The following is a 26,749-nucleotide window of genomic DNA, read 5'->3' as shown; positions in this document are numbered from 1 at the left end:
TGGCCGGGTGTGATGATTTAGCATGAAGCAATGAATTCACACTTGTTTCTTTTCTAGATATTCTTGTATGAAGTTGACCCGATTCATCCACCGAAATTTTTAGGGCCAAAAAATAAATTGAGTCCTGTGCAACAGTCCAGGTGAGTTTAATATTAGCGGCATTGTTGTTCAGATGCTTCAAATATTCTTCCAATCCAGTTCTTGATCCCTGCCATGTCTTCAATGAATCTCATCCATGACGTAACTGTTTCCATAAAATCTGAATCAATATTTAACACATGATCATGTTCCCATGACCCCATAAAAAAGTTTGCAAAAGAGGGTGCAAAAGCTACACCCATTGCAACACCTCTCTTTTGGAGGTAAAATTTATCTTTAAAAACAAAATAGTTATGGGACAAGGCAAATTCTAAAAGTTTCATAATGAAATTTACTAGGGAATCATCCAGATTACGACTATGCAGATATCTCCTAACTGCATTAAGGCCTAATTCGTGAGGTATCGACGTGTATAGCAATTCCACATCGCAAGTGATAATAATCATATCCTCACTCATGCATATCCCATCTAATCTCTGTAATGCTTCAGTAGTATCTTTAATATATGATGGTAATTCCGATACAATTGGCTTTAAATAATAATCCAAAAATTGGGATATAGGCTCAGTCACTTTTTTGTCCAAAATCCTATTGATGAGGCAAAGGTTATCTGTAAGAAGTGCGGAAGGATCTTTAGTCGAGGGAAAAATCTCTCAAATTTGAATACCAGTTGCATGCTTAAACATTTAACCACCATGCACTTGTAAGCATGGACGGACTACAAAACCTCAAGTAGCACATGTGCACCTACTCCGACTGAAGGTAGCCAGCAACGCTCCATCACTTCCCCCACTGTAAACCCACCGGTAAGCACATCACCAGCAAGAAATGTTGAGGTGTCGTCGCAAGGCCAAAGCAGTCAGGGAATCACAATGTTTTTGCAGCGAAAGACTGAATCTAGGCCATCACAACCACCACCATCACCAACCCCCTCTCAGTCCATCAGGTCCACAGCTAGTTCGCCCATATGCAGCTCTCAAGTCCAGCTCACCTTACCAGACACTCTGAGTAGGACAAGAAAGCACTCATCCTCTCATCCACGTATACTGGCTTTGAACGCCTACATTGCCAAAATGATCTCATTAGAGATGATGCCCTTCCGTTTGGTTGAAAGTGAAGCGTTCCGAGAGCTCATGGCCTACGCTGTCCCACTCTATGGCCTACCCAGTCGGCACTTCTTTTCTCGAAAAGCCATCCCTGCCATGCACCTGAATGTGAAAGACCGCATTGTCTTTGCACTCAAACAATCAGTGAGTGGAAAGGTGCACCTCACAACAGATACATGGGCCAGTAGGCATGGCCAGGGCTGTTACGTGTCCATCACTGTGTACCGGGTTAATGTGGTGGATGCAGGCACCACAGGGGACAGCGGCGGTGGAACAGTGTTGCCTAGCCCACGGTATAGGAAACAGTTGGCTGTTGGCGTTTGACCCTCCTCCTTCAGAAGAAAAAGATCGTTGACAGAGCGTAGTCGCATGAGCACTTCATCCGCAGCTGCCAGTGTTGCACACAAGGTGTCCCACTATCGAACAGCTAGTGGTAAGCGTCAGCAGGCTGTTTTAACGATGATGTCTTTGGGCGACAACAGACACTCCACGGAGGTACTGGCCGACTACTTGCAGCGACAAACTGAGTCATGACTGGGCAGTCTACATCTTGAGCCAGGCAAGGTAGTCATTGATAATGGCCGGAATTTTGTGGCAGCCATAGCCCTTGCAAAACTCAGACACATACCTTGCCTGGCTCACACCTTGAACCTGGTGGTGCAGTGCTTCCTAAATAATTATCCGGAGTTAACAGCCCTGCTCCATAAGGTGCGAAGACTGTGCTCGCACATCCGTCGCTCGCCCGTACACTCCAGTCATATGCAGAAGCTGCAGCAATCACTCCACCTCTCCAAGCACTGCCTAATCATAGATGTTGCAACAAGGTGGAACTCCACCATGCACATGGTTGAGAGGCTGTGTGAACAGAGGCAGGCTGTAATGCATTTGTGGGAGGATACACGGGCAGGCAGTTTGAGGGCAGACATGGAGTTGTCGGGTGTGCAGTGGTCAAAGCTGAAAGACCTCTGTAAAGTCCTTCAGTGTTTTGAGGAATGCACACAGCTGGTAAGCGCAGACGACACCATCATAAGCATGACCATCCCACTTATGCGTCTGCTCATGCAAACTTTGACGCACATTAAGGATCCGGCGTCTGCAGCAGAGGAGGAGGAAGAGGAGGAGGGAAGCCTTGATGACACTCAGCCATTGTCAGCGAGGGCTACTGACCTGGACGAGGTGGAGGAAGAAGAGGAGGATGAGGGGATGATTATTTTGGGGAGGAGGATGCTTCTCAGGGGGCAAGAGAAAATGTTGGCATGCCACGGTCAGGTACAGGGTTTGTGCGTGACTGGAGGGATGTGGATTTGCCAGAAAGTGCTCCTGAACCCACCACTGGCAGTGCATCATTGACACCTGGAACATTGGCCCACATGTGTGATTATGTCTTGCAGATCCTAAAAAGGGACCCCCGCATTGCCAAAATGATGAAGGATGACGACTACTGGTTGGCCAGCATTCTCGATCCACGCTATAAAGGCAAATTACAGAACATCATGCCACAGGAGAACTTAGAGCTAATATTGGCTAACAAACAAGCAACTCTGGTAAACCATTTGTTTGAGGCATTCCCAGCACACAGCAGTGGTGCTGGTTCTACCACGAGCCGCAGTGGGCAAAATGGAAGAGGTGTTCGTGGTGCACACAGCCGAAGTGGCGTTGGAGACAAGGATTTCATGACCATGTTTTGGACTGATTTCTCAAGTATCGCTCACACGACTGGTAATACTGAATCGATTTCAAGTGACAGGAGACAGCAGTTGTCAACTATGGTTACAAACTACTCCTCCCATATCGATGTTCTCCCTCACAGGTCATTCCCCTTTGACTATTGGGCCTGTAAACTGGACACCTGGCCTGAATTGGCACAATATGCCTTACAGGAGCTTGCTTGCCCTGCTGCTAGTGTGCTATCTGAAAGAGTCTGTTGACCCAAAATGTTGATGATCTAACCTTCATTAAAATGAACCATGCATGGGATTCAAAGGATTTTGTCCCACCTTCCCCTGATGACACATGGGTTGCCAGAAAAATGTCTCGTTTTTGTCCTCCTCTTCCTCTGACTTCTCCAATTCCTCCATTTGCAGCTGCTGAATGTCCAGCCTACACATCAACATATGCCATTTTTTCAACCTCCCTAACTGGGCTGCCCCCCCAGGGCCGGAGTCACCACCTGGCGCACCCGGGCAAGTGCCTTTCCCCTGAACAGGTGGGTGAGCCCACTCTTGGGCGACAGCACTGGCACAAGGCCTCTCATAGTACAATAAAGTGTCTCTGACAGTGAGGGGGCCCACTCGCCGTCAGACACACCGGCGTTCTATGAGGGGCCCTGTGCCAGTACCGGCGCCCACGAGTGGGCCCCACCTGCTTGCTCAGGGCCCCAGCACTTTTAATACTTACCTCTCCCTGCTCCACCACTGTGTAGTCTGGGCAGTTAAATCCTTCACAGAGACGGCCACTACAAATTTTGTGAACTGATCAATGATGGCTAAGACGTAGCTATGGCCTGTCCTGCTGGGCTCTACCTTCAGATGATCAATGGCTACCATTTGTAATGGATGTTGACTCACAATCGGATGCAGTGGTGCTTTATGATCAGCTTTCACAGTTTTTCTAGTCACAGACGTGTGACATTCCTGCACACATTTTTAAATGTGTCCTCTCATGCCAATCCAATAGAATCGCCTAAGGCCTGTGGCTTCTGTCTTTTGCACTCCAAAGTGACCAGACAGATCATGATAGGCAGTGAGGACCATGTCTACATCTCTCCCTGTGATCACAATTTGATGGAAATGAGTAACGATGATAGGATCCACGCTACTGCGTTACAGCAACCCTTTCTTCACAAAGAACCGTTTTTGCTGTCTCCACAGACAAAGTAATTGAGGGTCAGCATCGCCTCTGCAATTTCTCCCGGATGGTTTTCCCGTGATTAGTAATTCCCAAATTTCTGCAATCACTCAACTTTCCGTCTGTAATTGTATCCAACTAGTTTCCTGTAGCGGAGAGTCTGGACTGGCTTACTGAGACTGAAATATATACGAAGATTTAAAAGTACCCCAACACTGTATACTGGTGTACGCTTCGAATACATTTCCCTTTTTCTACTTTTTATATTCTGGTGTAATCCATACTGAGCCTGTGAGAGTTTGTGTCTGATTATGGTAAAATATAAGGAGATTTAAAATGACCCCAACACTGTATGCAGCTGTATGCTTGTAATACATTACCATTTTTCAACTTTTTATATTCTTGTCTAATCCATACTGAGCCTGTGAGTGTCTTTGTCTGACTCCGGAAATATAGATGGAGATTTACATTTACCCCTAGACTGGATACACCTGGTATCTGCTGATACAGTACCTTTTTTCAACATTTTGAATTACGGTTAAATCCATACTGACTGGGTGAGTGTCTGAGGGTGACTCCTGAAATACAGTATATACAGAGTGCGTATTAAAGCCCTCACCGTCGACCACCATTTTTCTTTTGCCCCAGTAGGGAGAGGTTTGCTGATGCTGTTTATCATTAGGGAGACACTTAGGCATGTAAACAGAAGTTCTTACGTGCTTGTGCTGAACGCAATTGTTGTGTACAGTTAGTGTGCAGTGACAGGGGAGGATTTTCTTGTGTGCAGCAGTGCTAATTATTAGGCTGCCTGCCAGTGACAGGAAGGATTTTCTTGCGTGCAGCAGCGCTGATTATTTGCCTGCCTTATAGCAGGATTGCTGTGTGTACACTGCTGTGCAGACTGCTTTTTATACAGCACTAATACTTTTATTCTTTTTTTCTGCACAATGAGCGAGCGTTCTTTATTTCCCACATCGTATAGAGCTGTACGCTCCTCACACACTACCGTGTACTGGCTGGTATCACGGAGAAATACATGCTGACTATCTGTATGTGACTCAGGAAATTTATAGGGAGAATTACATTTTCACTTATACTATATACACCTGGTATCTCGTGATACAGTACCTTTGTTCTAAATTTTTTATTACGGTATAATCCATACTGAGTGAGAGTGTGTGGTTTACTCCTTCAATATATATGGAGATAAAAATTTTACCCTATACTACATACACCTCCTATCTTGTGATACAGTACCTTTGTTCGACATTTTGTATTACGGTCAAATCCATACTGAGTGAGCGTCTGATGGTGACTACGGAAATATATACGGAGATTTAAATTGCACTCTATAATATATATACACTTGCTATCTTGTTATCCACTACCTTTTTTCAACATTATGTATTATGGTCAAATCCAGACTGAGTGAGCGTTTGAGGGTCACTCCGGAAATATATACCAAGATTTAAAATTAGCCCAACACTGTATACAGCTGTACACTTCTGACACAGTAACCTTTTTTGCTACTTAGATTCTGGTGTAATCCATACTGAGCCTGTGAACGTCTGTCTTTTACTCCGGAAATATATTTGGAGATTTAAGATTACCCCAACACTGTATACAGCTGTATGCTTGTGATACATAACCCATTTACTGCTTTTTATATTCCGGTCTAATCCATACTGAGCCAGTGAGAGTCTGTTTCTGACTCTGGAAATATATATGGAGATTTACAATGACCCCTACACTATGTACAGCTGTACGCTTCAGATCCATTAACCTTTTACTGCTTTTTATATTGTGGTGTAATCCAGAATGAGCCTGAGAGTGTCTGTGTCTGCCTCCTGAAATATATAGACATTTAGAATGTTTAAACTATAGTATATATACCTTGTATCTGGTGATACTTTACCCTTTTTCTACTTTTTATATTCTTATCTAATCTAATCCATAGTGGGCCTGAGAGCGTCTGTGTCTGCCTCCTGAGATATATACGGAGATTTAGAATGCTTAAACTATACTATATATACCTGGTATCTGGTGATACTGTACCCTTTTTCAACTTTCTATATTCTTGTTGAATCCATACTGGGCCTGAGAGCGTCTGTGTCTGCCTCCTGAAATATATACGGAGATTTAGAATGTTTAAACTATGCTATATATACCTGGTATCTGGTGATACTGTACCCTATTTCTACTTTTTATATTCTTATCTAATCCATACTGAGCCTGGAGCATCTGTATCTGCCTCCTGAAATATATACGGTGATTTAGAATGTTTAAACTGTAGCATATATACCTGGTATCTGGTGATACTGTACCCTTTTTCTAATTTTTAATTTTTATATCCTTGTCTAATCCATACAGGGACTGAGAGCGTCTGTGTCTGCCTCCTGAAATATATATACGGAGATGTAATATATTTATATTTTGAGCAGTGGGAATTCTTGGTAGAAATATCTGGAGACTTGATAGATACAGTGGAATGGTTTAGCCACACTAGTATCATGAATAGATTTTTTATATATCATTCTTTGGTATATATATTTTTCTGTATATCCTTGTTATATTTTATGGGAATGTCACTAATAGAAGCATTCTCTTGCTCTGCACAGGGATTTTTTTCGTATTTAGGATAACACTTGGTATCATTGATAAATATATTAATTATCAATAATGATTTTTTACTTTAGTCCTTTCACTTTAATATATTTATTTATTATTATGATTAGTCTCTGTTTATATTTGTCCATATTATTATTCTTTAGTTGCATGATGTAGATAGTACCATTCCACTCTTATTTGCCCACACTATAAGTCTCGACTTATTGATATTTTCCCTTAACTAAGATGGCTGCGGGACCGTCGAGCGCCATTCTGCGCATGCGCGCCCCCTATCCCACGGTTGGTTGCCTGGGGCTGCATCGCTGACTGTGACCACAGTCGCACTCGGTGATGCATTTCCGGGACGCTGACCCGTGGTGGTGGCACGTGTGTGAGTAGGTAGCGGTGCCATATAACTATGGCATTCCTAATTATTAGTCTCAGCTGTCGGTATACTATATTAGCACCGCAGCCCCTGCTCACATCACTCCCTGATGAAGCAATAGCGAAACATGCGTTGGAGTGATGTGTGCAGGGGAACCTTAGGAAACCAGGGTTGGTATGATCTCTGTCTCTACTGCTATTCAACATTTACTAACAAGGGTCACTATAAGAAGCTATTGGTGAGGTGCAGGAAACCGCAAAGACATTTAGCACTTCATGTGGATATATGCACAGACTCACAGTGAATAATGGATTAGTTATGGTTGTCCTTATATGAATTATAGGAATTTGAAGATTCACATATGCACTAAGCACTTTATCTGTTGTTTCAGTATACAGTATGCACGGCCTGACAATGTATAATTGATTTGGTATGGTTGCCCATTCATGAATTATAGGGATCTATTATGCACTAAGCACTTTATATACTTTTGCACTACTAGCATGAATTTTATATATGTAATATATGACACTATTGTTTACAAAAATGCACTAATTTTATGTTGATTAATTTTTCACATTTTGATGAATTCCTTGGTGCACTTTTTTATATTATTTTTTTATAAAATCTTCATTATAATTTTTTATATATAAATTTGGTGTCTTCTTCCCAGCCATTTGGATTCTTGATGTACCCCTGCACACATGCATATCATGTATGTTTTTTAATGCTCAAATTTATTGCATTTGTGGAAAATTAAGTGAAAAATTTAAATAAAAATTCTTGTTCACATAATATTTTTTGTCATGAATAAATATTTTATCATATAGAATATTTTTTTGGTGGTGTTTCATTATTAGTCGATATTCTTGAATATCTTATTTGTGTATTTAGTTTTTGTTGGATATTCATTGTCTTGGTGATCATTTTGAAGCAATATTGGAATTTCTTTTTCATACAGGTATCTAAGTTATGTTATGGGGTGGGTTTTAGGGGAGCATTCATAGAGTGTGTGGGAGAGTGCCCCCCCATATCTCTACCTACAGAGCTAGCACCACTGTGTGCTGACAGGACCTTGGTGAGGTCACAGTCATGTGATCAGTCACTTGGTTGAGGAGTCTTATGGTCTGAGCTTAAATAGCTGAAGGAAGAAACTTTCAGTGTTCAGTGTATTTGCCTGGAGAAGGAGCACTGCAGGAGGATGCTGCATGGACTAGTGAACCTGAACCATGTGTGCTCTGTCAGCCATGACTGGGAGGAAACCCGCTCAAAAAAGGACTGTGTTTGTTCTGCCATCATTTTGTTTTGCTGTTTTGCCCAGAGGGCTGTATTTTATTTACTACACCTTGGTTTATGCTGCCTTCAATAAACCAAAGGAAGTTCTTAAAGCCACAGTGTAGCCATGTCTACCTCCGTGTGCAGCTGAGTGAGCCGCTCTACCACACCATGGATACCTAAGATCCTGCAATAGTTGCACATGAAGAAAGAGCTCTAGGTGTAGTTAAATTTTTGGTCATCTCATGGTGCACCAAGTGCCTTTACTTGATTTCAACAGTCATCCTATGCTGATATTCCCTTTAAGACGTAACATGAGAATATGGATACAATGATTTTATGTGCAGACATTTCCAAGCAGGAGTACAAAAGCAGGTAAGACTAGGGTATAATAAGCAAAGATTGGTGGCTAGAAGTAATTTTGGTATTTTTGGTTTTACATACATTTTTCACTTAATGACCATGCAAATTATATTCATGTTGTACAGAATATTTTGAATGCATGCATTTTTTTCTCTTATGGTGGGTCAGAGGTTTTTTAATTATATATCTTGTCATTTATTTTATTTGTTTTACAGCTGGGCAAATTGATTCAATGTGAATAAAATGTGTGTCAAATTTTTATAAATTCTCTTAACCCTGAAAATGTCAACAATTTGCTTTTCCCTTTGTACAAATCACTAAAAATTTCAGCTACCATTTTACACATTTCAGAAGCCTACATCAGCCAGAGAAAGATTACATAACTTTGGATGAATTTCCCCATAATGGCTTGAAGCTATTGCATGACATGGTATAGCACAGCCAATCATGATGAATTGACATTTTAAAAACAGAAGCAGAAAATTTAGCAGCCACTTTGTAGTTAAAATGAATGAGAGAAAGCCACAGAAAAGCTCAGCCATAATGAGAGGGAGAGAAAACCTTTAAAAAGTGAACAAATTGTTTTGTAACACCACAGCAGTGAAGAAGATTAGTGTATATTGCGTTATGTAAAGAGAATAAGAGAATAATACAGATATTCAATTGATAAAGAGAAAAAGGAGAACTTATGTTTAACTCCTTCTTGACATATGATGTCAGCTTGCATCATATATTGCATCCCTGACCTTAATGTGGGCTCGCAAGCCAAGCCCACATCTTTTGCTGATGGCTGATTTACTGAGCCATCTTGTGCCTCTGACAGCTGCGGGTGGAGTGGAGAACAGAGAACAGACAGCGGCGCACGTCAATCTACGCTTCCTTTGGCGCACCCGTAACATGATTGCAGGTCGCCAATGGGTTGTCATGGCAGCCTAGGTTCTGTTGAAAACCCCTGGGCTTGTCATTATGATCCTCCTTATGCACTGCTATGCATAGCATAAGCAATTAAACTGTCACAGCTTCAAATTCCTAATGGGATTATTAAATTCAGTATAAAGTGAAAAAAAAACTTTTAGAGGCATGAAAAAAATAAAAATAAAAAGTTTAAAAATCATTCTCCTTTTACCACATTAAAAATAAAACAATTAAAAAATACAGACATTTGGTAAAAGTCTGATCCATCAAAATATAAAATAAGTTAATCAGATTTATAAATTGTGTAACAAAAAAAAAAAATCAAAATTCCATGTCTGCATTGTTTTGGCTGCTGCAACATTGCAATAAAATGCAATAAGAGACAAAAAAAACATTGTATCTGCACCAAAATGGTATCTGTAAAAATGTCACCTCAGGGCACAAAAAATAAGCCCTTACGCAGCTTCATACACCAAAAAATGTTACAGGTGTCAAAAAATGGCGGCAAACAAATTTTCTATCTTGCGGATTTCCAAAAATGTTTTCACCACTTAAATAAAAAAAGAACTATTCATATTTGTTGTCTGTGAATTCATACTGACCTGGAGAATCATATAGCCTAGTCAGTTTTACCATTTAGTGAACATGGGGGGAAAAAAACAAACAATTGTGGAATTGCACTTTTTTCAATTTGAATTCACTTGGAATTGTTTTCCTGTTTTCTGGTACATTGTGTGGTAGAATGAATGGTGTCATTCAAAAGTACAACTAATCCTATTCTGTGTGATACTGTCTGCTGAGCCGTGTATCTAATCCTATTCTGTGTGATACTGTCTGCTGAGCCGTGTATCTAATACTATTCTGTGTGATACGCTGAGCTGTGTATCTAATCCTATCCTGTGTGATACTGTCTGCTGAGTTGTGTATCTAATTCTATCCTGTGTGATACTGACTGCTGAGCTGTGTATCTAATCCTATCATGTGTGATACTGACTGCTGAGCCATGTAGCTAATCCTATCCTGTGTGATACTGGGCTCCCCCTGCAGTCTGTGTCAGAGGGTGGTCTGTTATGATTGAGTCACCGTAGGAGGCAAAAACAGAAATGCTAGCTAAGTCCAGAAAACCAGAGAAGTTGGCAGCTATCGGATTGCAGACCCCTGAACCTATCAACACAACTAGCAGTAGCCGTGGGGGGTTCCTACGATGCCCTAGACCCCTCGATCACAGCCGGAGAATTAAATAGGCCTAAAGAAAGAAAGGGGAAATCTAAACTGCCCCAGAGCAGACCCCAAAGCAAAAGGCAGCCCCCAACATATAATGACGGTGAAGCAAGATGAAAACACTAACACAGACAGAAAGATAGACTGAGCAAAGACGGGGCCCCAACTAACTAGATAGAAAAGGACAGGAAGGTTGCTGTCTGCAATCCGTGAAAAACCCTATGAAAATAAGAGCCAACAGACTGACAGTGAAAAAGGCCCTGAAGACGCTAGGCTTCAAAAAGCTATGTCAGTAATCAGGAATATTCTGAAGACAGAGCAACAGGCAAAAGGAGATTCAGCTCACCCCAGCAGGGAATGGCAGAATCCAGAAAAGCAAGGAAAACAAAAACAAAACACAAATGCAACAGACAAAGCAAAAATCTTAGCTTTAGAGGAGCAAGAATCAGACTGGTGTCCTAGAAGTCCACAGAGAAATCACCCGCAGGGCAGAAGGGCGTCGGCAGCCTTATATCTAGTCCGTGACTCCACTCAGCCAGTCATCCTCAATAGACTCAGGTGCCTGATAATCAGGCTCATTACCTTCCTTTACCAGAATAGGGAGTTCACCAGACCTCAGTGACGAAGGGGAAATTGAACTCACAACAGTACCTCCCCCTTGAGGAAGGGTCACCGAACCCTCAACCACGCCACCAGGGCAATCAGGGTGAGCCCGATGAAAGGCACGCACCAATCTTTTGGCATGAATATCAGAGGCAGAGACCCAGGAATTATCCTCCTGACCATAACCCTTCCACTTAACCAAATACTGGAGTCTCCGTCTAGCCAAACGGGAATCCAGTATTTTCTCTACCTCATATTGCATGTTACCTTCAACCAATACAGGGTCTGGAGGTGCCACCCCAAGAAAAACTTGTTCAACAAACCTCTTCAACAAGGACTTATGGAACACATTATGGATTTTAAATGTGACAGGAAGAGCCAAACGAAAAGAGACCGGATTAATAATCTCCAAAATCTTGTAAGGTCCAATAAATCTAGGCTTAAACTTAGGAGAAGCCACCTTCATAGCAATATTTTTTGATGATAACCACACCATATCACCAATCTTAAACTGGGGACCAATGGTCCTATGTCGATTGGAAAACCGCTGGGCCTTTTCCTGGGAGAGAGATAACTTATCCAACACTTGGTCCCAGATCTGGTGCATTCTCTCCACCACAGTGTCAACACCTGGGCAGGCAGAAGGCTCCACCTGCCCTGAAGAAAATCGAGGATGAAACCCAAAGTTACAAAAAAAAGGTGACATCAAAGTGGCAGAACTAGCTCTATTATTTAAAGCAAATTCGGCCAAGGGCAAAAATGAAACCCAATCATCCTGATCAGCGGAAATAAAACATCTCAAATACGATTCCAAGGTCTGGTTTGTTCTCTCTGTCTGCCCATTGGTCTGGGGGTGAAAAGCAGAGGAGAAGGACAACTGAATTCCCAGCTTGGAACAGAAAGTCCTCCAAAATCTAGACACAAACTGAACTCCTCTGTCAGATACAATGTTCTCCGGAATCCCGTGTAAGCGAACCACCTGTTGCAAAAAAAAACAGGGGCACCAACTCAGAGGAAGATGGCAACTTAGGGAGTGGTACAAGATGAACCATCTTAGAGAACCTATCACAAATCACCCAAATAACAGTCATTCTTTGAGAGACCGGCATATCAGAGATGAAATCCATTGAAATATGGGTCCATGGCCTCCTGGGGACCGGCAAAGGCAACAACAACCCACTAGAGCGAGAACAAGATTTAGACCGGGAGCAAGTCCCACAGGACTGCACAAAATTCCTGACATCATGAGACAAGGTGGGCCACCAAAAAGAGCGACTCACCAGATCTCTAGTACCAAAAATACCTGGATGACCAGCCAATGCAGAGCAATGAACTTCAGACATCACTCTCTTCTTCCACTGGTCAGGAACATACAACTTTCCACTGGGACAATGCTCAGGTTTGTCCTCCTGGAACTCTTGCAGCGCAAGTCTCAAATCGGGCGAGATGGCAGAAAGAACTACCCCTTCGCCTAAGATGGTAGCAGGCTTGGTCACCACAGGAGAATCAGCAAAGAAACTCCTAGAGAGGGCGTCTGCCTTGACATTCTTAGTTCCAGGAAGAAAAGAGACCACAAAATCAAAACGTGTAAAAAACAAGGCCCACCTAGCCTGTCTAGGGTTCAAGCATTTAGCCAACTCTAGGTAAATCAAATTCTTGTGGTCAGTGAGGACCACAACTTGATGTTTAGCTCCCTCCAACCAATGTCTCCACTCCTCAAATGCCCACTTCATGGCCAACAGCTCCCGATTCCCCACATCATAGTTACGTTCAGATGGAGAGAACTTTCGGGAAAAGAAAGCACAGGGATTCATTTTAGATGTTACAGGATCCTTTTGGGACAAAACAGCTCCTGCACCAATCTCAGAAGCATCCACCTCTACCTGGAACGGGAGTGAGACATCAGGTTGCTGCAAAACCGGGGCAGAGGTAAATCTTCACTTCAACTCCTGAAAGGAAGAAACAGCCTCCGGAGACCAATTCAACACATCAGCACCCTTCTTAGTCAGATCAGTCAATGGCTTGGCAATACTAGAAAATTTTGCTATAAATTTCCGATAAAAATTAGCAAAACCCAAAAACTTCTGGAGGGCCTTCAAAGAAGTGGGCTGAACCCATTCATAAATGGCCTGTACCTTGGCCGGGTCCATTTCAATAGTTGACGGAGACAAAATAAATCCCAAAAATGAAATCCTCTGTACTCCAAAAAGGCATTTCGATCCTTTGACATACAGAGAATTCTCCCTCAAGATCCGGAACACAGTCCGAATATGTTCCACATGAGAATCCCAATCCTTGGAGAAGATCAAAATATCATCCAGATAGATAATCAAAAATTTATCGACAAAGTCTCGGAAAATATCGTTCATGAAGCACTGGAAGACAGAAGGGGCATTAGTGAGCCCAAAAGGCATCACCAGGTACTCAAAATGTCCCTCCAGAGTATTAAACGCCGTCTTCCATTCATCCCCCTGCTTAATGCGGATAAGATTATACGCCCCCTGAGGTCAAGCTTGGTAAACCAGCAAGCACCTCTAACTCTAGAGAATAGATCCGAAATCAGGGGTAACGGATACTGATATTTAATAGTAATTTTATTGAGGGCACGATAATCAATACAAGGCCTTAAAGAACCATCCTTTTTGGCCACAAAAAAAACCCGGCACCTAAGGGTGAAGAGGATGGTCTAATATGACCCTTCTCCAATGCCTCCTTAATATAGGACCGCATAGCCTCGTGTTCGGGTACAGATAAATTGAAGAGCCGACCCTTGGGAAATTTACACCCCGGGCTTAGTTCAATTGCACAGTCATAACTCCTATGAGGAGGCAAGGACGCAGACTCATTCTCACTAAATACATCATAAAAGTCCGCCAAATAGTCAGGAACATCATGCGACTGAGGAGAGGTGGAAAAAACCGGAGCCTCACTAAAGGCACACCGACAGCCCCAACTCACCACAGACACAGATTTCCAATCCAAAACTGGATTATGAATTTGCAACCAGGGAAACCCCAGAACAATGGCATCATGCAGACCATGCAACACCAAAAATCTGCAATTTTCTTGATGGTCTGGGGCGACCCGCATGACCACCTGGGTCCAAAACTGAGGTTTATTTTTAGCCAAAGGAGTAGCATCAATCCCCCTCAAAGGGATAGGAGTCTGCAGAAGTGTCATCGGAAATCCACAACGTTTAGCAAAATCCAAGTCCATTAGGTTTAGCGCTGCTCCCGAATCCACAAAAGCCTTGGCGGAAAATGTGGACAGGGAGCAGATCAGAGTAATTGCCAGAAGAAACTTAGGTTGAACACCACCAACAGAAAACGTGTGTGCAAAGCGTTTCTCTCGTTTAGGACAAACAGAAATAATATGCGAGGCATCTCCACAGAAAAAATACAGCTTATTACGCCTTCTGAACTCCTGACGTTGCGCCTTAGACAAAACTCTATCACATTGCATAGGTTCAGACGTCTGTTCAACGGTGGCAACACCTCTCGTGCAATCCTGCGTTCACGCAAACGCCGACCAACCTGAATGGCTAATGACATAGAATCGTCCAGACCAGAGGGAACAGGAAATCCCACCATAGTATCTTTTATGGCTTCTGACAAACCCTTCCGAAAGAGAGCAGCCAAGGCATTATCATTCCAGGTAGTAAGGACCGCCCACTTTCGGAACTTTTGACAGTACAACTCTGCAGAATCTCGACCCTGGTTCAATGCCAACAGGGTCTTTTCAGCCTGATCAATAGCATTAGGTTCGTCATACAACAACCCCAAAGCTTGAAAGAATGCGTTCACATTAGAGTTGAGCGACTTTTGGTTTTTTAGGGTCGAGTTTCGTTTCGTGAAACCCGACTTTTCCAAAAGTCGGGTCGAGCAAGATCGTCCGATTATAGGGAAAAGTCGGGGTCGTCCCGAAACACGAAACCCAATGTAAGTCAATGAGGAATAAAAGTCGGCAGTGAGAGGACAGGAAACACACCTACAGTGCCCATTTGAATGCCAAAAGCATCAATTCTTCTTAAGCTTGTCAACCTTAATTAATTTAATAATACAAGTTACGCACTGAAAAATTGGGGTTATTTGGCTAAAGTTGTGGGGGGGTAGGGCTGGCTCCAGGATTTCATGTGCCCTGGGCGAAAGAGCGCCCCTTTAACACATAATACCACAACTCATCATGCTCCGATACGGCAGAGAAATAGTGGTATAGTACAATGAAAAATACTTCACTTTTTACATCTCATGACGAGGCCCATCTATTTCTCCATACAGAATCATTGGTCCCATATAATGTTTGAAACAGTATATGATGAGCTCCACATAATGCTACAGTATATGTTGGTCCCCATGGATGAAGCTCCACTGTCTTATGGGCCCAAATAATGCTCCAAACATAATGGGCCCCATTTCTAATGCTCTAGTGTATAATGGGCCCTGTAAATGCTGCTCCAGTGTCTGATGTCCACCTTTGGAATGTTCCAGTGTATGGTGGGCCCCATCTATCACTCTCCAGAGTATAGTGCTCCCCAAAAATTGATGTCCCAACATTGAAAACAATGAAATAAGTCTCCTCGCTAGGGAATCCCTGTACTAGTCTGGACTCCTCGTCGTCCCCATCTTCCATCTCACTACACAGTATTTCAACTTTGCAAGTGCTGTGATCCTGAGCAAGCAGGGGGGGCCCACTCGTTGGCGACGGCACTGGCACAGGGCCCCTGATAGTACGGTGGTGTGTCTGATGGCGGGTGGGCTGAACCTGCACTTTCATCTGCAGCTTCCTCTTTGTCACCGTGTAAGATGGAACTGTATATGGGAAGGGTAACCTGAGTTTCATCAGGGTCAGATTCAGGTCGTGTAGCGTGCGAGGGGAATGTAGTGGTCTGGGTCAATGTACCAGCAGATTCATCGAGCAGTGGCTGGGCATCAGTGCACTTGTGTCGCCCCCAGGAGTACGGTCGCCACAGTGGCATTACCTTCTTCCTAGGGAGTGTGATGTCATGCTTGGGAGCAACGAACGATCTCTCTAGCAGGTTAACTGATTGGGCGGCGTTATTCCCACGAGTCATGACCCTCCAAACATGCGTTCATGAAGGCAAAGTGTTTGTTTTACGTGGGCAGTATGGTTGCAAAGCTGAACCTTAAAGGAATGTCCAGAAGGGCACCACCAGGAATGGAGCCTACGGTTAAATTCGACTCCACCTGGGAAACCTCAACCATGCCAGCTACAGAACAGATGCACACATTGCAAGCTTAATTCCGTTAACGAACGAGACTCCGTCATGCCCCGCGGTCCGAGTCCGGCTTACTAGAGGGACACGTGAGGCTCTCGCACATGAGATTGGCCAATAACTGGTGTGTCATGCCCTTACATGTCCGTGGCTGCATGTGCGCTACACTGAAAAGGCCAGCGTTTGTCGCTTACAGGTGCAGATAACCCGCTGAACAACGTTAGTGATGGGGATCACTGATTACAATTATTACCCGCGAACAATGATTTCCCAGTAAGTGCAGGTCAACCGCAGTTCCGGAATTAGGCCTAACCGCCATTCCTGAAAAAATGAAAAACTTACGTGTGCAAACCACAGGTGCTGTAGCTTGCTTAACAGCTCGCCAGCCGTTCTCACGCCCAGTATGGATTACACGTGATTGCACAAAGGTGAGAAAGGGTACCGTATCCCCAGATAACATGTATGGATAGCGTACATTCAAAATATATGTCTATACATCAGGAGGCAGGCTCAGACGGTGTTAGGCCCAGTATGGATTGCACGTGATTGCACAAAGGTTAGAAAGGGTACCGTATCCCCGGATAACATGTATGGATAGCGTACACATTAAAAATATGTCTATACATCAGGAGGCAGGCTCAGACGGTGTTAGGCCCAGTATGGATTGCACGTGATTGCACAAAGGTTAGAAAGGGTACCGTATCCCCGGATAACATGTATGGATAGCGTACACATTCAAAATATATGTCTATACATCAGGAGGCAGGCTCAGACGGTGTTAGGCCCAGTATGGATTGCACGTGATTGCACAAAGGTTAGAAAGGGTACCGTATCCCCAGATAACATGTATGGATAGCGTACACATTCAAAATATATGTCTATACATCAGGAGGCAGGCTCAGACGGTGTTAGGCCCAGTATGGATTGCACGTGATTGCACAAAGGTTAGAAAGGGTACCGTATCCCCGGATAACATGTATGGATAGCGTACACATTCAAAATATATGTCTATACATCAGGAGGCAGGCTCAGACGGTGTTAGGCCCAGTATGGATTGCACGTGATTGCACAAAGGTTAGAAAGGGTACCGTATCCCCGGATAACATGTATGGATAGCGTACACATTCAAAATATATGTCTACACATCAGGAGGCAGGCTCAGACGGTGTTAGGCCCAGTATGGATTGCACGTGATTGCACAAAGGTTAGAAAGGGTACCGTATCCCCAGATAACATGTATGGACAGCGTACACATTCAAAATATATGTCTATACATCAGGAGGCAGGCTCAGACGGTGTTAGGCCCAGTATGGATTGCACGTAATTGCACAAAGGTTAGAAAGGGTACCGTATCCCCGGATAACATGTATGGATAGCGTACACATTCAAAATATATGTCTATACATCAGGAGGCAGGCTCAGACGGTGTCAGGCACAGTATGGATTTGACGGCCCAGACTACACAGCGGAGGAGCAGGGAGAGGTAAAGATTGCAAATGCTGGGGCCCTGCCCAAGCAAGGGGGGCCCACTCGTGGGCGTCGGTACTGGCACTGGGCCCCTCATAGTACGGCGGTGTGTCTGACAGCGGGTGTGCACCACCACCGTCAGAGACACTTGATTGCACTATGAAGGACCCTGTGCCAGTGCCCGCGCCCAAGAGTCGGCCTACCCACCTGTCCAGGGCAACGGCACTCGCACGGTGTCGTGCGCTAGGTGGTGACCCCGGCCATGGGGGGGGCAGCACAGTTAGGGAGTTTTAGAAAGTGGCATATGTTGATGTTGGACATTCAGCTGATGCAAAAGGTGAAATAGGTCAAGTCCCAGGAAGAGGTGGACCAAAGCAAGCCATTTTTCTGTCACCCTATGTGTCATCAGGGGAAGGTGGGACAAAATCCTTGGAAACCCATGCGTGGTTCATTTTAATGAAGGTTAGATCATCCACATTTTGGGTTGACAGACGGGTCCTTTTTTCTGTCAGGATTGATCCAGCTGCACTGAAGACTCTTTCCGATAGCACACTTGCAGCTGGGCAAGCGAGCTCCTGTAAGGCATATTATGCCAATTCAGGCCAGGTGTCCAGTTTAGCGGCCCAATAGTCAAAGGGGAATGACCTGTGTGGGAGAACATCGATATGGGAGGAAAAGTAGTTTGTAACCATAGTTGACAACTGCTGTCTCCTGTCACTTTCCATCGATGCAGTATTACCAGTTGTGTGAGCGGTACTTGAAAAATCAGTCCACAACATTGACATGAAACCCCTGTCTCCAACGCCACTTCTGCTGTGTGCACCACGAACACCTCTGCCAAGCTGCCCCCGGCCTGTACGGCTCGTGTGAGAACCATCACCGCTGCTGTGTGCTGGGAATGCCTCAAGCAACCGATTTACCAGAGTTGCTTGTTTATTAGCCAATATTAGGTCAAGGTTCTCCTGTGGCATGATGTTTTGTAATTTGCCTTTATAGCGTGGATCCAGGATGCGGGCCAACCAGTAGTCGTCATCGTTCATCATTTTGGCAATGCGCGGGTCCCTTTTTAGGATCTGCAAGGCATAATCTGACATGTGGGCCAATGTTCCCGGTGTCAATGATGCACTGCGAGTGCTGGTTGGAGGAGCACTTTCTGGCAAATCCACATCCCTCCAGTCACGCACAAACCCTGTACCAGACCTTGCCACGCCAACATTTTCACTTGCCCCACGAGATGCATCCTCCTCCCCTAAGTAATCATCCCCATCATCCTCCTCCTCCTCCTCTTCTTCCTCCACCTCGTCCAGGAGAGGTCCCTGAGCAGACAATGGCTGAATGTCATCAAGGATTCCCTCCTCCTCTTCCTCAACATTGGCTGCAGAAGCCTGCTCCTTAAGGTGCGTCAAAGTTTGCATGAGCAGACGCATAAGTGGGATGCTCATGCTTAGGATGGCGTCGTCTGCACTTACCAGCCGTGTGCATTCCTCAAAACACTGAAGGACTTTACAGAGGTCTTTCAGCTTCGACCACTGCACACCAGTCAACTCCATGTCTGCTCTCAAAGTGCTTGGCCGTGTATCCTCCCACAAATGCATTATGGCCTGCCTCTGCTCGCACAGCCGCTCCACCATGTGCAGGGTGGAGTTCCACCTTGTTGCAATGTCGATAATGAGGCGGTGGTTGGGAAGGTGGAGCAATCGCTGCAGCTTCTGCATACGAATGGAGTGTACATGCGACCGGCGGATGTGCGCGCACAGTCTTCGCACCTTCCTGAGCAGGGCTGTTAACTCCGGATAATTTTTGAGGAAGCACTGCACCACCAGGTTCAAGGTGTGAGCCAAGCAAGGTATGTGGCTGAGTTTTGAAAGGGCTATGGCTGCCACAAAATTACGCCCGTTATCACTAACTACCATGCCTGCCTCAAGATGTACACTGCCCAGCCATGACTCAGTTTGTCGCTGAAAGTACTCGGCCAGCACCTCGGCGGTGTGTCTGTCGCCCAAACACATCATCTGCAACACTGCCTGCTGACGCTTTCCACTAGCTGCTCGATAGGGGGACACCTCGTGTGCAACAGTGGCAGCTGCAGATGGAGTGCTCGTACGACTGCGCTCTGTGGACGAGCTTTCGCTTCTGGAGGAGGAGGAGGAGGAGGAGGGTCGAACGCCTACAGCCAACTGTTTCCTATACCGTGGGCTAGGCAGCACTGTCCCACCACCGCTGTCCCCTGTGGACCCTGCATCCACCACATTAACCCAGTGCGCAGTGATGGACACGTAGCGGCCCTGGCCATGCCGACTGGACCATGCATCAGTTGTGAGGTGCACCTTTCCGCTCACTGACTGCTTGAGTGCATGGACAATGCGGTCTTTCACATGATGGTGGAGGGCTGGGATGGCTTTGCGAGAGAAGAAGTGGCGACTGGGTAGGTCATAGCGTGGTACTGCATAGGCCATGAGTTCGCGGAAAGCTGCGCTTTCCACCAACCGAAAGGGCATTATCTCAAACGAGATTAGTTTGGCAATGTGGGCGTTCAAACCCAGTGTACGCGGATGAGAGACTGAGTACTTTCTTGACCTACTCATAGTGTCTGGGAGGGTGAGCTGGACTTGAGAGCTGCATATGGTGGAAGTAGCGGTGGACAGGGCGGACTGAGAGAGGGTTGATGATGGTGATGGAGTTGGTGTTCTTTCTGATGGCCTAGAATCAGTCTTTCATTGATATAACAGTGGGATTCCCTGACTGCTGTGGCCTTGCAACGACACCTCAGCATTTGCTGCTGTGCTAACCGGTGGGCTTACAGTGGGGGAAACAATGTAGCGTTGCTGACTACCTTCGTTGTGATCAGTTGCACATGTGGCACTTGAGGTTTGGTGTTGTGTCCACGCTTGCAAGTGCATGCTGGTTAAATGTCTAAGCATGCAACTGGTATTCAAATTTTTCAGATTTTTCCCTCGGCTAAAGGTCTTTGCGCACTTCTTACAGATAACCTTGGCCTGATCATGAGGATTTTGTTCAAAAAAGTGCCACACTGCACTCTTCCTACTTTGGCAGACATTTTGCGGCCTAGCACACTGTGATCTTTTGACCCTCGGGACAAGCTGTCCAGCAACTCTTTTGATGTTTGGAACCTGTCTTTGGAGTGCTCCGGGCCTGCCAGATAACAGCTGTTGCGATGTCGATGTCTGCTGTGGATGCTCCTCATCTGAGCTATTGGAAGCAGCACCCTCTTCCCCCAATGGATGCCAATCTGGGTCAACAACTGGGTCATCCATCACCTCCTCTTCTATGTCACGTGCACCTTCCTCTGTGTCACCGTGTATGGTGGTATAGTGTGCGGGAAGGGGCACCTGAGTCTCATCAGGGTCAGAATCTGGCTCTGTACACTGCTAGGACAATGTAGTGCTCTGAGTGAATGTACCAGCAGAATCATCCATCAGTGGCTGTGCATCAGTGCACTCCATGTCAGATTCATCTTGGCCTGGGTAATTCACCATTTCACTTGATAATCCAGGCATGGTATGTGAAAACAGCTCCATGGAGTAATCAGTAGTATGGCCTGCGTCATCCTTCAATCTTGGTTGGGGTGAAGGACACAAGGAAAGGTGTGGTTCATGAACATGAGCCTCCAATGACGACTCAGTGCTTTTACTTTTTACAACTGAAGAAGAGGAGGCGATAGAGCTGGAGGCTGAGTCAGCAATGTAAGACAAAACTTTTTCCTGATGCTCTGGCTTTAAAAGCGGTTTGCCAACTCCTAGAAAACTAAGCGTTCGAGGCCTTATGTAGCCAGACAATGACGCAGGCTCAACACCTCCTGCATTCGGTCCTATTTTGCTCTTGCCACTACCATCAGATCCACCACCAACACCATCATTACCAGCTGCCAACCACCGCCCAATTCCACGGCCTCTTCCACCAGCCTTCCTCATTTTTGGTAGAAATGTAGACAAAATCCAACAAACTATATAGTAATGTAAAACAAGGTACAAGGTGTCTATAGGACAGGGGAGATTTTGAATTTCTGCAGACACTTGTGGACAAAGGACACTTTTGGATTGTGTGAGGCCCACTGAATATCTGAGCGCTCTGTCACAGGCTCGATGGCACAGCTGTGACCAAAGTGACTAGAGAATAAGGGAGATTTTGAATTTCTGCACACACTTGTGGACACTGGACACTTTTGGATTGTGTGAGGCCCACTGAATATCTGAGCGCTCTGTCACAGGCTCGATGGCACAGCTGTGACCAAAGTGACTAGAGGATAAGGGAGATTTTGAATTTCTGCACACACTTGTGGACACTGGACACTTTTGGATTGTGTGAGGCCCACTGATATCTGAGCGCTATGTCACAGGCTCGATGGCACAGCTGTGACAAAAGTGACTAGAGGATAAGTGAGATTTTGAATTTCAGCAGACACTTGTGGACACTGGACACTTTTGGATTGTGTGAGGCCCAATGAATATCTGAGCGTTATGTGACAGGCTCGATGGCACAACTGTGACAAAAGTGACGAGAGGATAAGGGAGATTTTGAATTTCTGCACACACTTGTGGACACTGGACACTTTTGGATTGTGTGAGGCCCAATGAATATCTGAGCGCTATGTCACAGGCTCGATGGCACAGCTGTGACAAAAGTGACTAGAGGATAATGGAGATTTTGAATTTCAGCAGACACTTGTGGACACTGGACACTTTTGGATTGTGTGAGGCCCACTGATATCTGAGCGCTATGTCACAGGCTCGATGGCACAGCTGTGACAAAAGTGACTAGAGGATAAGGGAGATTTTGAATTTCAGCAGACACTTGTGGACACTGGACACTTTTGGATTGTGTGAGGCCCAATGAATATCTGAGCGCTATGTGACAGGCTCGATGGCACAGCTGTGACCAAAGTGACTAGAGGATAAGTGAGATTTTGAATTTCTGCAGACACTTGTGGACACTGGACACTTTTGGATTGTGTGAGGCCCACCCACTGAATATCTGAGCGCTATGTCACAGGCTCGATGGCACAGCTGTGACAAAAGTGACTAGAGGATAAGGGAGATTTTGAATTTCAGCAGACACTTGTGGACACTGGACACTTTTGGATTGTGTGAGGCCCAATGAATATCTGAGCGCTATGTCACAGGCTCGATGGCACAGCTGTGACAAAAGTGACTAGAGGATAAGGGAGATTTTGAATTTCAGCAGACACTTGTGGACACTGGACACTTTTGGATTGTGTGAGGCCCACTGATATCTGAGCGCTATGTCACAGGCTCGATGGCACAGCTGTGACAAAAGTGACTAGAGGATAAGGGAGATTTTGAATTTCAGCAGACACTTGTGGACACTGGACACTTTTGGATTGTGTGAGGCCCACTGATATCTGAGCGCTATGTCACAGGCTCGATGGCACAGCTGTGACAAAAGTGACTAGAGGATAAGGGAGATTTTGAATTTCAGCAGACACTTGTGGACACTGTACACTTTTGGATTGTGTGAGGCCCACTGAATATCTGAGCGCTCTGTCACAGGCTCGATGGCACAGCTGTGACCAAAGTGACTAGAGGATAAGGGAGATTTTGAATTTCTGTACACACTTGTGGACACTGGACACTTATGGATTGTGTGAGGCCCACTGAATATCACAGCGCTATGTCACAGGCAGAAATTGGCTAGTGTATCACAAACTACAAGGTGTATGTAGAATTGGGCAGAATAGGAATCTCCCTAGAGTGCAGGTCTGTAAGAACGGAACATGTCCTCGTTTTATTCTCACAGAGTGACACACTGATAGCTTCACTGTGGCTGTGATAACAGCCGTTACACGGTACTGTGTGAGGAGCGTACACCGCTGTATGGTGTGAAAAAATGCATGCTCAGTACCTCAGCAGGACAAAAAAAAAAATTGGGATTGCTTTTAAAAAAGCAGTTTGCGGAGCAGTGGGTAAACAGCAATGCAGGAAAGTCAGGAAGCCTTAGAAGGCAGCCCAACAACCAACACCACTGATACACCACTATATAGCCTCCCCTTGCACTGCACACACAGTGACTGATGTGTTGTACAGGCAAAATCGCTAGCAGCAGAAGCAGTTTTTTTTTCTTCTCAGCAGGACAAAAAAAAAATTGGGATTGCTTTTAAAAAAGCAGTTTGCGGAGCAGTGGATAAACAGCAATGCAAGAATGTCAGGAAGCCTTAGAAGGCAGCCCAACAACCAACACCACTGATACACCACTATATAGCCTCCCCTTGCACTGCACACACAGTGACTGGTGTGTTGTACAGGCAAAATCGCTAGCAGCAGAAGCAGTTTTTGGTGTCTTCTTCCCTGCCTAACGCTCTCCCTACAAAATCATCAGCAGCAGCAGCTCTCCCTATTCTGAGATCAGCATGAGTAACATGGCGGTCGGCGTGCATGCCCTTTTATACCCCCTGTGACGCCCCCCAAAGCAAGCCAATCACTTGCATGCCCTTCTGAAAGATGGTGGTGACCCGTGCCTATGTCATCACGTTGGCCACAGTGTCCGTGGATCCTGATTGGCTGAAAAAGAGCACAAAACAAACTTTTGAAACGCGACTTTGGCGCGTAAGTCGCCGACCTCGTGGCCGACCTCATCCTAGGGTCGGGTTTCGTTTCATGAAACCCGACTTTGCCAAAAGTCGGCGACTTTTGAAATTTTTCGACCCGTTTCGCTCAACTCTAGTTCACATTAGTCAGAATAGGATCATCTGGTTTCAAAGAAAACGCCAAATCCTGGGGATCGCCACGCAGCAAAGAGATGACAATTTTAACCTGCTGCGCGGAGCTCCCTGACGAGTTAGGCTTCAAGGCAAAAAATAATTTACAATTATTTTTGAAACTCAAAAATTTAGATCGATCCCCAAAAAATACATCAGGTGTAGGGATCTTTGGTTCAACAGCATGCGAATGAGCAAGGTAGGCGGAAATTCCCCGCACTTCCGCAGCGAGCTGCTCCACACGATCAGACAATTGCTTTATCTCCATTGAGAGAAAAAAAAAATTCCCCCTACGGCCTCAGAGATATAGAGGAAAGAATATACACACACTATTTTTTTTTTTTTTTTTAAAGCACAATTCTTTCCTGCTATTGAGTACCCTAGGATCTGCGGTATGGCGGGTGATTCTGTTATGATTGAGTCACCGTAGGAGGCAAAAACAGAAATGCTAGCTAAGTCCAGAAAACCAGAGAAGTTGGCAGCTATCGGATTGCAGACCCCTGAACCTATCAACACAACTAGCAGTAGCTGTGGGGGGTTCCTACCATGCCCTAGACCCCTCGATCACAGCCAGAGAATTAAATAGGCCTAAAGAAAGAAAGCAGAAATCTAAACTGCCCCAGAGCAGACCCCAAAGCAAAAGGCAGCCCCCAACATATAATGACGGTGAAGCAAGATGAAAACACTAACACAGACAGAAAGATAGACTGAGCAAAGACGGGGCCCCAGCTTACTAGATAGAAAAGGACAGGAAGGTTGCTGTCTGCAATCTGTGAAAAACCCTATGAAAATAAGAGCCAACAGACTGACAGTGAAAAAGGCCCTGAAGACGCTAGGCTTCAAAAAGCTATGTCAGTACTCAGGAATATTCTGAAGACAGAGCAACAGGCAAAAGGAGATTCAGCTCACCCCAGCAGGGAATGGCAGAACCCAGAAAAGCAAGGAAAACAAAAACAAAACACAAATGCAACAGGCAAAGCAAAAATCTTAGCTTTAGAGGAGCAGGAATCAGACTGGTGTCCTAGAAGTCCACAGAGAAATCACCCGCAGGGCAGAAAGGCGTCGGCAGCCTTATATCCAGTCCGTGACTCCACTCAGCCAGTCATCCTCATTAGACTCAGGTGCCTGATAATCAGGCAAATTACCTTCCTTTACCAGAATAGGGAGTTCACCAGACCTCAGTGACGAAGGGGAAAATGAACTCACAACAGTGGTCTGTGTTGGCACGGTAATAAATTGTGTTATTTCCAGCTTTACAGAAGGACAATAACACCATAGAAATGATAAGAATAATAGGCCTCAGTCACCACAACTGTCTACAAAGAAAACTGTTGCTGATAGCAACCAATCACAGCTCATTTTTCATCTTTTAAACAGCTCTGGGACGGCGTGGCGAGTTTTGAGTGGTGACTTTTGTGTTTCGACTTTTATGTGGCGAGCTTGGTGTATATGTGGTGAAATATGTGCTGAGGGTGGTATATGTTTTGAAGCGCATTTTGTGTGTGTGTTCAAATCCCCATGTGTGGTGAGTATCCCATGTCAGGGCCCCACCTTAGCAACTGTACGGTATATACTCTTTGGCGCCATCGCTCTCATTTTTAAGTCCCCCTTGTTCACATCTGGCATCTGTCAATTTGCCTCCAACACTTTTCCTTTCACTTTTTCCCCATTATGTAGATAGTGGCAAAATTGTTTGGTGAATTGGAATGCCCGGGGTTAAAATATTGCCTCACAACATAGCCTATGATGCTCTCGAGCACAAGATGTGTGACTGTGCAAAATTTTGTGGCTGTAGCTGCGACGGTGAGGATGCCAATCCCGGACATACATACATACATGCATACACACACACACACATTGAGATTTATATATTAGATATACTTCTCAATAAATTA

The sequence above is a fragment of the Dendrobates tinctorius genome, unplaced genomic scaffold, assembly GCF_039654945.1.
Source record: "Dendrobates tinctorius isolate UK_male_01 unplaced genomic scaffold, ASM3965494v1 ptg000133l, whole genome shotgun sequence".
NCBI classification, from domain to species: Eukaryota; Metazoa; Chordata; class Amphibia; order Anura; family Dendrobatidae; genus Dendrobates; species Dendrobates tinctorius.
Note: the sequence above shows the minus strand (reverse complement) of the source record.